The following is a 12,682-nucleotide window of genomic DNA, read 5'->3' as shown; positions in this document are numbered from 1 at the left end:
CGTCACCAGTATGTACAGGTAAAACATTTATGTGTTCTATGCATACTCTAATGTTCAGTGCTGTAAACTGGTTACATGACAGTTCATACTGTACAATATGTTGTCCAAAATATATTATGTTACACAGGAAAAGTTGTTATAGTTTCTCTCTCTCTCTCTCTCTCTATTCTGGGATAAAGCATGTACTGGAGCTGGACGCCAGGGAACCGCTGCACACATTCATATATCTTGATGAGGTGAGTTTCAATCTGGCAAAAGGTAGAAGGCGTGGCAGAAATCGCATTGGACAGAGAGCCACTGATGTCCCAGGCCAACGAGGAGGGAATATTACAATGTGTGCAGCCGTCTCAGAAAACGGCGTCCTCACCCATATACCCTGTCTTGGTCCATACAACACACAACATCTGCTGACTTTTTTAGACACTCTTTACAGGGACATAATCCCTGAGAATGAGAGGGGTCTAAATGGCCTTGCTAGCGGCCATGGATGCTGCATGTGATGACATCACAGCACAGTCCTGCAGAGGGTGGATTCGCCACTCAAGGAGGTACTTTCCTCGCTGCATTGCCAGGGATGATATTCGCTGTGATGTTGATGAAAATATGTGGCCAGACAGACAGGAACGTCTGGATGCGAATGAATAATTTACAGTACTGTGTATGTTGTATGTCCAATAAGTACTGCAATATTGTTTACAGTTGTGCACAGCTATACCCAAAGGGTGTTTCTTATGTTTGTTGTAAATAAGTTTGTATTTTTCTTTTGCACAATGCTGTGAACACATTTGAATTGCAAAGAGCATATGCAGTAAAAATGTGAAACATAACTATTCAGCGTCTTGTACTTATTTACCTCACTAAATACAGTAATGTGTAACCCACTGTAGATTTCATATGGCCGTGCAAATAGTGTATAGTACTGTCTTGAGCATTTTCAGGTAGTGTCACCAAGATCTGACTTTTTTGCATTGGAAAACACTTACAGAGTGAACTGTCATAAAGAAAATATGACAAAGCCATTTGACTATCTTGTTCATAAACAATGGTGTCAGGACTTTTCATTTTGATGACACTGACAACTGTTGTGCAAATGTTAATAGTGATGTGAGAAATGCACCAAAGCGACTGAGAAAACTGTATTATACACAACAGTGTTGTGTTGTGTATATGTGAGTGAGACTGTGGTCTACAGTGATATACAGAAAAAACATTATATACAATATTATACATATATTTTTGTTGTCAGGACTTGTTTAGTTATTGTCATTTCGCAGAGTCACCTCAATAAAGCAAATGAACAAATGGAACATTTGCGAACAGTTCTGTAACAAAACGCTGTTACGTTTCCTCACACATGTGTAAGTGGAAATCCTTGGCCTTTCCTGTGGTCCTCGGACCAGAATAACTCGTTTCTAAAGTCAGTTCCATTCACTTGATGTAATGGTTGAAGCATGGGGGATGGTAATCTTATTCTTCTTGATTGTCGCAGATCAGCCAAACAAAGGATTTCCATCCCCCACACCTCCCAAGGGGAGCCAAGCGGGTTTCAAACACGGCTCTCAAGCTTACAGCAGTTTTAGGGGCTGACAGGCTGACATTACAGGCAGGGCTAAATTCAAAGGATCTAAAACAATTGTGGCTTGTTTTTCAATGAAGCCAACAAGGTCTTTGAATTTAGCCCTGCCATGACTAATCTCAAGTATATTGCAGGCAATAGACCTCCATTTATCCCTATACTTGTAGGGCAACTTAGAAACAATAAGCCTGAGGTTTGATGGGCTATCAAGCTCTTCCAAGCATTGTTGCATCCTCTCAAATACAGTGCATAGGCCTGTAGTGACTTTCCATCTTCAGCCTTTATGCTTGGCCAGTTCAAGGCTTTTTCCATGTAGGCACTGGTTATCTTGATTTCATTTCCAAAGTTCTTTTCAAGTAGCTTCTTAGCTTCAGCATAGCCTCTGTCTGGTTGCATATGCATGCAGCTACGCACCAAGTCTCGTGACTGTCCAGTGGTGTACTGTTCCAGGAAATAAAGCCTGTCTGGATTGCTACTTGTCTTGTCCTCAATACAATGTTCAAAAGCACGCATAAAGGGTAGGAAATTCATTGGGTCTCCATCAAATGTATTCATTTCCCTCACAGGAAGTAAAGCAAGTTTCTGCTGAGTAAGAAGGATATCAGCGATGTCATGTTTTTGCTCTACATTGGACGTGGTGTCTTGATTGATAAGATTATCCATTGTTGACTGATTATTCATTGTTGACATTTGATCATGTTCTCTTTTACTGTGCAATGTGTTAGTAGGCTTTGGATGCTGCCTTTGAATAACAACCTTTTGAAGTGGGGTTTTAGGCACTGTTCCTATATTAGCATATTCAACCGGTGATTGTTCAAGATTCATAGACACAGATTGTCCCTTTTGCATATCATCATAATAGGCATTTGTGTCATCATGTTCTTTACACATTACATAACCAAGATTTATTTTGCAATCACAACAATGTCAACACAATCACAACAGAATCTTATTTAATCCAATCAGGTTGTATATATAATCTATATATATAATCTATATATTGGTTTCAATATACCTCCATAGCAGTCTACAGTCTAATTTAGCTATATCTATAATTACATTATGAGAACATCAGTATTTTTACGCCTTTGGTTGTATTGTCTGAACGAACATTGATTGGGAGACATACTGTACAGTTTATCATTTTCATAACTGTCTGCACATATACATATCTTATTTTGATTGTTATTGTAGCCTATATATAAACACAAATATCAGTCTTATGCACTGTGTCTCATTCAGCACTGAAGCCTGAATTTGAGCACAGTGTGTGCCCCCTTGCTATCTCTGCTGATATAAAAGAGAATTGCAGGCTTGGAGAAAAAGATAGCAGCCACAAATACACAGACACACACAGAAATACTGCTAAAACGCTTTATACTAACTCGATTTTGAAAATGTAAAAATGCTGGGTGGTAGAACGCACATATCTAGGAAAAGTCATGAAAGGAGGGTCCTGAAATGTGATCGAGTGCAAAGGTAGAATTGTTTTTGTACTCACTGGTGCTGTTTAACACCTCACGGCTGTTCTAGTGTTAACAGTGGTAAGGAATCATCTGGAAAAAAAAGTATTTTAATTGGGTGTTTTGTTAAATATGAACACATAGTGAACCCAATTGAAATAGTGATGCACCCCACTTGGAATAATGGAACAGAACTATAGTTACCAAATAAATCTGAAATAGATTGCAATGCAATAATGATCTGTTTACTCTACACACGGCTGGATTTACTCAAGTACCAGTTGCCAGATCTTGACCACTATTTGAATAGAACAGGGTCAGATCTGATTTCCATAACTAAGCCATTGCCACAAACAGGCCAGGCCTGGTCCAGAAGGGTTATTCCCTGGGACAGAAGTAAACTGACTGAGGTCGCCATACCTAAGACCAATCCTCGCCATGAAAATGCCAAATCTTAATCAACATGTGGATATGGCCCAGTTACAGCTTGGAATGATGGGCCAGTTACAGTCATCATATATCATGAAGAGTGAGAACTGGGCTACATTCACATGCCGGGCAAGGTCTGGCCTTTTCAGGGCAAGATAACGCTTAAGAATGGCAGCCAGAGCAGGCCCTGACTAGGACGTACACTTCCCAATGAAAACAACAGGCAAAATGCCGAGGCTCATTGAAAAAAAGAGTATGGTCCAATTTAGCCTATTTATTTTTATTTCTGCAGTTAGGAAAAATATTTCTGCAGGCTCAGACCAAAAAACACTTGATCCAGATACAGAACAAGACATTGATATACAATTTGTATCTAACCATTGTGGGGAGCATGGCGCGTTCTGGCCTGCAGGTGGAGCCACACTGTGGTGGAGTGGGGATTCTGGAGCTGATTGACGCAGGTGTCCTCAATCAGACTCATCATCCCAGATGGTCTTTTTAACCTGTGTGTGTTTGTTCCCTCGAGGCAGTGACTGGCAAGGGAGACGTGGACAGACGGTCGGCTGAAAAGCTATAGCAGAGACACCGCAACGCCAAGACGTGTGGTCCCGGATCACTGCACATACTGACTATTATTATTATTATTATTATTATTATTATTATTGTCCCGTGTCGGCGATTATTGAATAAACGGGCAGTGCCCAGACCCAAACCTCTGTGTCGACCTCCCTCTGTGCCTGAATCTGCTACAACTATATCTACCAGATTGATTACCTTTGGACTTAAGATATTATGTGACACAGTCTGGTAAAAAGGGCCGCTTGTCGGCAATTCTCGAGTCATGAAAGTTAGTTTTCTTAAATAAAAATGCTTTCTGTTTTTTGCGTATTACGAAAGTTGAAGGGTTGAAGAGCTCACTCAATACAACCAGGGGCGGACTGGGATCAAAAAACAGCCCTGGCATTTGTGACACAACAGCCCTATTTCCAAACGCAACATCAACACGGATTGTTAACATAAAAAGCTTGAGATAACCAGACTGACTAGAATCGAATGTAGACATTTGGAACACAAATCTAACACACACACAACTGACACACTACAATCGCTGATGAATTCAGAGTGCCGACAACAATCCACACAACGTTATTGAGAGCATAGTATAACCAGTAGTATGCTATAAGGCACATTCAGGACAAATAGGCCAGACCAAAACATGAGAAACAATGCCAACTGCTAAATTCTGAAATCAAACTCACAACAAGTAGGCCAATTCTTTAGATCTTATATTGAACTCCATTTCCCAAGCATAGCCCCTACCTAGTGGGGGCCCCTGGGCTTGAGTCATTGTTCGGGCCCCTACCTACACCAAGAAAGGTTAGAAGTCATAAGGAAACATGTTTATTGACTGGGCAACACAGTGTAAATACAGTACTAGCCTGACCTTGGTCATGTGAACCAGCTTCATAAAATAAACCAGAAACACTCATTCTGCAGTCTGCACGTTTTATTCTGATATTAACCAGCTTGTTAACATTCAATTTGTCACATTGTATACCCACAAACCATATTACTGTGTTGACGCAACTTCAGGGGAGTGTGTTCATTTTCTGCTGTGCACCGCTCCCCTCTTTCACTTTCCCATAGTCATGCTCCCTCCGGACTCTTCAGAAGCAACACTGAGTCATCTAATAAAATAACACTATTTAGGAGCAGTAACTAGTCTGCAGACTTCAACCATACTCAACTATCATCACTTCTATTCAACACATGGACAACGCATTATTGGATAACGTTTACGTTAGCCCAATATTGCTAGCTTATAGCAAGGAGTCTGGCTAATTAGATGGTAGACTCGCCAGCCAATAAGGGGGCTCTTCACGAGTGCTTCGCCAACCAATCAGGTAGCGGTATTGCTCTACCATCCCCTACCATCCTAGGTTCCGCAAATCCGCGGCCCGGGCACCCGCAGAACAGCGTGGGCGGCCCGGGCCGATATAATATGTTTTGGGCCGCGGTCTGCTGAAATAAGTTATTTTCAATGAAAATCACCAGAGACAAAATTACAAATAATATATATATATACAGTATTTAAAAAAAAAAGATAATACATTCTGAGCGGCCCAGAGTCTCGCGGCCCTCCTGGCATTTGCCAGGCATGCCCGGTGGCCAGTCCGCCACTGAATACAACAAACAACAGTTTTAGGATCACTGAATACTACTAATCATTTGTGAATTGGATTCACTGTTTCATCATCTGCCGTAGGCTACTAGTAAGTGATACATGGCTTGTAAATAAACATATGTTTTACGACGTGTTCAAAAGCAAGGACTTTGTCCTTGTAATCATCTAATGTGCAGTTATGTGTTTTTAGCATGTTGATGTTCTATCAGCATGTTGTGATGTGCTAAACATGCAGGTAGATGTTCGTAGTAAAGTTACTTTTTAGCGCTAGCTATTAGCAGCTGTTTTGCCTGTGTTTTGATTCGGAGCGTGTTTATCCGCTATTTGGTTTGAGGTGTACCAATATTCAAATAAGGATCTCTTCTTCAACTATTTTCAGATTTCAATGTTTGACATCATTTGAAAGTTTACAATCTGCACCTTCATAATCTGGAGAAAAAAACAGAAAAATTACCTTGAGGACTTTTTAACCAGACCCTGTCACATATTATGCACTATATGGCATACAGGAAATAAGGAAATGTACTAGTTTTGCATGGTCAATTGGGAAATAAATCTGCAGCTACCATAATGTAATAATAAGGATACACCCAAATGTTTGGCCCACTACTATATTACTCACGGATACATTAATTGGAAAACAAATCACATTAAAACTTCTTGCCAGCCTTAGATGAAACCATGTGAACCTCTCACTCCCGCGTTTTATCTATTACCCACACTATTGCATCTCTGTAATGATTCCCTGTCCTTATTATTGTGAAGATTTTAAGTAACTGGACAGTAAAAGCAAATCTCCATTTGGGCTTTGTACATACTACTTTAACTTCAAATCAGTGCAAATGAAGTAAAGTTAGCCCTTTAAGACAATAGAGAGGCTCAGTCCCCTTGTTATGTTCAATAACGGAGCCGAACTCAGAGCTTCTAGTCGGAGCTGGTAACTCCATTTATTCAACAACGTGTGTAACACATAACGTAATACGGCACTGTAGTAAAGTCCAAACTGTCGTAAAACTACAGACGTAACATTTCCCCCCCCCTCACACAACCTAGGTGTGATATTCAGTCATGTAGTCACGCAAGTAATCGGGCCTGTTGCGTGCTCGAACCAGACGTGGCTCTGGTGCAGCCACAGCCACTGGTGGCGGCTCCACGCCTTGGGGCTGAGCCTGGTAGGCCGGGGTTGCTGCTTCATCCAACCGTGCGGCTGGCAAGACTGTGGAAGAGGCCACACCCAGCGCTGGGCCAGGGGGAGGCTGCACCTTACGCAGGCGGGTAGCATGCCAGCGAGTGCCGTCGGCGAGCCTAAACGAGGCCGGGCCAAGCTGTTTGCTGACCTGGACAGGGTCAGACCAAAACGACTGGAGTTTGTTGTCCCGATGAGGTCGTCGAATCCTGACCCAGTCCGACACAGCAATGACAGGTGGCCTAGCACGTCTGGCCCTGTCGAAACGATCCTTCATCAAGCGCTGGTGTTTGGTGACTGTGGCTTGAACTGGATGGACCGGGGGCTGAGCTAGTGTAGGGCGGAGCCTATCGAGAGGCAGCTGGAGCTCCCGCCCCAGCATGAGGGAGGCTGGGGAGACTCCTGTAGTGGCGTGTCGCGTGGCCCGATAATGCAACAGCGTCTGGAGGAGGCTGGTGGTGAGCGTGCACCCTTGTGCCAGGTGGGCCCTGATGCCATTTTTCAGTGTTTGGTTCAGCCGTTCCACCCCCCCGTTCGCAGCAGGGTGGTAGAACGCTGTGCGGATGTGGTGGATCCCTTTACCCACTAGATAGGAGGACAGTTCATGGGAAATCATTTGAGGACCGTTGTCAGTCGTGATCCTCTTGGGCAGGCCCCAACGTGCAAACAGAGCGTCGAGAATGTCGATCAACACCTTTGCTGTGACCGAGCCCACAGGTGTCACCTCTGGCCACTTAGAGTGGAGGTCGTAGGTCACGACGAGAAAACGCTGGTGATGTGGTACCCCATGCAGCTCGCCGCAGATATCCAGTTGCAGGTGCTCCCAGGGTTGAGATGGCCAGTCCAACGGCTGCATGGGCGGGGGTGGAGCTGGAGCCCTGGTCTTACCACTAAGGAAACAGGCAGTGCAATCCTTGACCAGGGTTTCGAGTTCCCTGTCGATGCCTGGCCACCACACAACATCACGACAGCGCTGTTTGAGCCTGACTATGCCCAGGTGACCCTCGTGCGCCATAGCAAGGATACGCGCCCGAAGGACACCTGGGACCACAGTGCAGAACCCGCGAGCGACACAGGTGTCATTCCAAACCGACAACTCCTCCCTGATCCTGGAGTAAGTGAGTAGCTCGTCAGGTACTCTTGCCGGCCACCCCTGCGTGATGTAGGTTGAGAGTGTAGAGAGGGTGGGGTCATCGGCTGAGGCATCCCAGAGCTCTTTCAGCGACACCGTCTCCTGAAGGGGTGTGTGGAGGAGCTGGACGAGGTCATGCTCAGCCTGGTCCAGTCCGGGGGTCAAGGTTGGGGCTGTGGGTGGGCTGGGGATTGAGCGTGATAGCAAGTCGGCTACCACGTTGTCTCGTCCTGGCGTGAACTGTAGCCGATAGTTGTACTGCTGCAGGCGGTCGGCCCAGCGGTGGAGGCGGAGTGGCTTGTGACCGGTGCCAGACGTGGCCAGGAGGGTGATGAGGGCCTGGTGGTCTGTCCTCAGTGTGAATAGACGTCCATAGAGGTACATGTGCCAGCGCTCACATGCCCAGAGGCATGCTAGGGCCTCCCGCTCCCCCACCGAGTACTTCTGTTCCGTGGGGCTGAGAACACGGGAGGCGAAGGCGATCGGTCTCTCCACCCCCCCTTGCAGCTGGGACATCACCGCACCAATGGCTGTGGCAGAGGCGTCGCACGTGACAAGAGTGGGGCTGGCCAGGTCGAAATGCGCCAGGACCGGTGGCGAGGTGAGTTGGGCCTTCAGGAGGCGTACGGCGTCTGAGCAGGCAGACGTCCAGAGCCAGGGCTCGTCATGCTTCAACAGCTTCCGCAGTGGTGTGGTTGTGGCCGAGTACTGTGGCAGGAAACGGAGGTAGTACGCCGTCATGCCTAGAAAGGAGGCCACCTGAGCGGCTGTGGTGGGCTCCGGGACATGATGGATGGCCTCGGTGTTCGAGTGCAGCGGGTACGTGCCATCAGCTGAGAGGCGGAACCCCACAAAGTCAATGGCTGGGGCGGCGAATACACACTTCTCACCATTGAGTGTGAGGTGATGCTTGGCCAATGCACTGAACACACTGTGGAGACGCTCGTCGTGGCTCTCGACGGTGGCCCCGTGAACCACGATGTCATCAAGATAGATGGCCACACCTGGGATCCCAGCGAAGATTGAGGCCATGATCTTTTGGAAGCAGCTGGGGGCGGAGCTTAAACCGAAAGCCATGCGTTTGTAGCGGAAAACCCCTCTGTGAGTGATGAACGCTGTGAGGTTGCGGCTCTCGGGGTGTAGTGGCACTTGGAGGTAACCCTGACGGAGGTCCAGTTTAGAGAACACGCTGGAACCGTAGAACTGGGCGGTGAGCTCCTCTATCGTTGGCAGGGGGTATTTGTCAGGGATGATGGCCTTGTTTACCGCTCTCAGATCCACGCAGATGCGCAGCCCCCCAGACTTCTTCTTCGCCAGCACCAGGTTGGAGATCCAAGGCGATGCATTCACCTGCTCAATGATGTCGCAATCGAGCATGCTCTGTAGTTGAGAGGAGATGTCATCGCGGAGAGCCAGGGGGGAGCGGCGGAGGGGCTGTATAACAGGCATCACTGTAGGATCTAACAGAGGCTGGTGGGCAAAAGTGTCGAGGCAGCCTACACCGCTGAACAGCGCAGGCCACTGTTGCTGCCAGGGGATGGAAACGGTGTGAATCTCTGAGCCAGCTGTGTCTAGCAGGGTGAAACCGAGGGCGTTGAACAGGTCGAGGCCTAACAGGTTGGTCCTGTGGCGTGCAACGTTGAACCTGAAAGCCGGCAGTGTCCTCTCCCCATACTTCACAGGCAGCTGAAAAGAGCCCACAATGTCAATCTCAGAGTTGGCATAGCCACGCAGGGTGGTGGAGGGCAACCCCAGGGGCACATGGGAGAAGAACTGTGTATAGGTCGTCAAGTTCACAAGGGACACTGTGGCTCCAGTGTCTAGGAGGAGCGGCAGAGTGACATCACCAACCATCAACGAGCATGTTTTGAATGGCGCTCGTCCTGAGCTGACATTATGGATGACTGTGGTAGGTGACTGGGAAGCTCTAGCTGGGGCAGACCTGCAGACCTTGTGAAAGTGGTTTAGTCTCCCGCAGTTGGAGCAGGTTTTACCACGGGCTGGGCATGTCTGAGCTCTTGAATTGTGTGCAGAAGAGCCGCAATTCCCACACGGCTGGTGTGGCTGGTCGCGTGACCGAGAGGCCAGTAAAACGCTCTCCCCGCCGCTGGCTGCACTCACGTGGAGGAGGGGCACCTGTAGGCTGTGCGCGCCCTCTGCCAGTGAGCTGGGAGAGGCTGAAAAACTAACTGCACATTCCAATGCTGTTTCAACCTGGACCGCCATGTTCAGAGCTGCTGATAATGTAAGTTCATCATTTTCCAGTAACAGTTTTTCCCTAATCTTGTCACAGTTCGTGTGTAAGATGAGTTGGTCTCTTATCATTTCGTTCTGTAATGTCCCGAACTTGCATAAGCTCGCCAAACCCCGCAGATCAGCCACATACTGTGTCACTGTCTCACCTGTACGTTGGTGTCTTCGTCTGAATATGACGCGGCGGAGAAGAGCCCTTTGTGGAGGGGCGAAGTGTTGCTTCAGTAGTTCCACAGCGTCTGTGTATCTCGCCGCAGTGCCGAGAGTTCCATACACGCGCTGACCCTCTGCTCCTAGGCAGTGCCGCAACAGCGCACATTTCCTCTTGTCAGATACGTCCTCTAAGCCGGCGGCTAGGATATATGTCTCGAACTGGGAAATCCAGCGGTTCCACGGAATCGGTGGTTCTGCCGGGACTGCTAGGAAAGGAGAGGGTGGAGGTAGAGAACAATCAGCCATCCTCGTCGCCAATGTTATGTTCAATAACGGAGCCGAACTCAGAGCTTCTAGTCGGAGCTGGTAACTCCATTTATTCAACAACGTGTGTAACACATAACGTAATACGGCACTGTAGTAAAGTCCAAACTGTCGTAAAACTACAGACGTAACACCCCTCTCGCTTTCTCTCTCTCTCTCTCTTTCCCTCTCTCTCTCTCTCTTTCCCTCTCTGTCTCTCTTTCCCTCCCTCTACCACTCCCACCTCTGCCTCCTCCCTCCTCCTCCTCCTATATTTGTCTCACATTTGAAGGAAAGAGGAAATAACTCCCTGGGGGCTTACAAGTGGTCCATCCTGAGGGTTGGCTGAGATTGATGCCTGATCCAGCTGTGCTGATTTACTCCCTAGGCCCACAGAGGATGGAACAAGAGAGAGAGAGAGAGGTGGGGTGGGGCCAGGCCTCATGTTGCAGACTGGCCCCTGTGGGACCTCGATTTCTGCTCCATCTTCCTGTCCCACACCCCGCCACTCATTACCTTATGGCCTAATTGCACTGTGAGGGCTGTGTCTGATCACCATTTACTCTGCTCTAATGGTACTTGTGGAGCATCAATGCTGTGGAAACAATGTCCTGCATTTTCACAGGACATTGTGGACATACAGTATGCTACTGTACACTTGATGGAAACACTGTGTGGAGATCATAAGAAAAATCACAGACAAAAAAGTATTAGTTGGAGATTCAAATAGTATTGTTGTTTGAAGGTCATGATCAAATGATACCTTTAAGTCAATATGAATTTCAGTTAGCCATTACTCCATGGTGGCTGAAGTAATCTCCAATTTAATCTAAACATTGCTTTCCAGAGGTCATCTGTATTCACTGAGCATGAGGAGGTGTAATAAAATCGCTTGTTTCATTGTTAGCTTGCACTCCATTCCTTGACTATCAGCCTCAAATTGAATGTGGTGATTGATCATGGGTCATGAAGGAATGATAACACTCCATCACAAGCCGACTGACATCACAGAGCGCAAATAATCTATTACAGTGTGTCACAAGAAAATTAGCTCCTGACACTTAAATCCATTGTATACCAGCCTATACCATCAGAAAATGGCCAGAAAAGCTCAGTGTTGTCTGAGAGTTTTTGGAGATCACCTTCATCCTTAATTTTTTCAGTTTAACTTTTATGGTATTACTTAAAGCTTTAAGGATCAAATACTCACAAGGAAAGTATGAGATGAATACTTATCTCACTAGATTCAAATGGCATTTATTGCAGATTTTCTCAAGTGTGTCCACACATTTTCTGAAAGCATGAATAATTTTCTCAAAACTCAAAACACAAATGCAAAAACTCACACACAAAACCCTAAACTTCACAAATCTCTTTCAAAAGCAAACACTGCATTCCAAATAATGTTGTCTTCTCAAAATGAAATTGTCCCCGAATGACACACACACACACCATCAAATGAATAGACACTTCTAAGAACCAATTGAACACTATGATGTGTGGGAAACATGATGAGATTATCAGTAGGCTTTTTTCATTTTCAGTGTTACACTAAATACATACTGTAGCCTGTTATAAACTGTTATGTATTCATACTCAAATATAAAACACACACATACAATAATAGAATGTTTTGTTATTCTGAAATACTGTATACATCTCAGCAAACACAGTTTGATTCATAAAATGTTCTTCAAATGTTCTTTATTTGATTTTACTGTTGGTTCCCTCGAACCCTTCCCTCACCTGGAGGGGGTGAAAAAAGGTTATTCCAAAGGTCAAAATCCAAAAGGGAAAAAACAGGTATAATCCAACAAGGGGTTAACTGAAATATTTCCTCTTTGGAGGGTAACTTAGGATACGGTCCTTTTCGGGTATTCGAGGCTGGCTATCGCTCCGAGCCAGGGCAAGGGGAGCAGAGGGACTCAGGCGCTCGTCTGTCGTTCGGGGTGGGGGGAGCCGTTCTCGGCCTGGGTCTCAGGGTAGTCCGCTCCTATTCGCT

The sequence above is a fragment of the Nansenia antarctica genome (genome assembly GCF_963989245.1).
Source record: "Nansenia antarctica genome assembly, chromosome: 12".
Classification (NCBI taxonomy): domain Eukaryota; kingdom Metazoa; phylum Chordata; class Actinopteri; order Argentiniformes; family Microstomatidae; genus Nansenia; species Nansenia antarctica.
Note: the sequence above shows the minus strand (reverse complement) of the source record.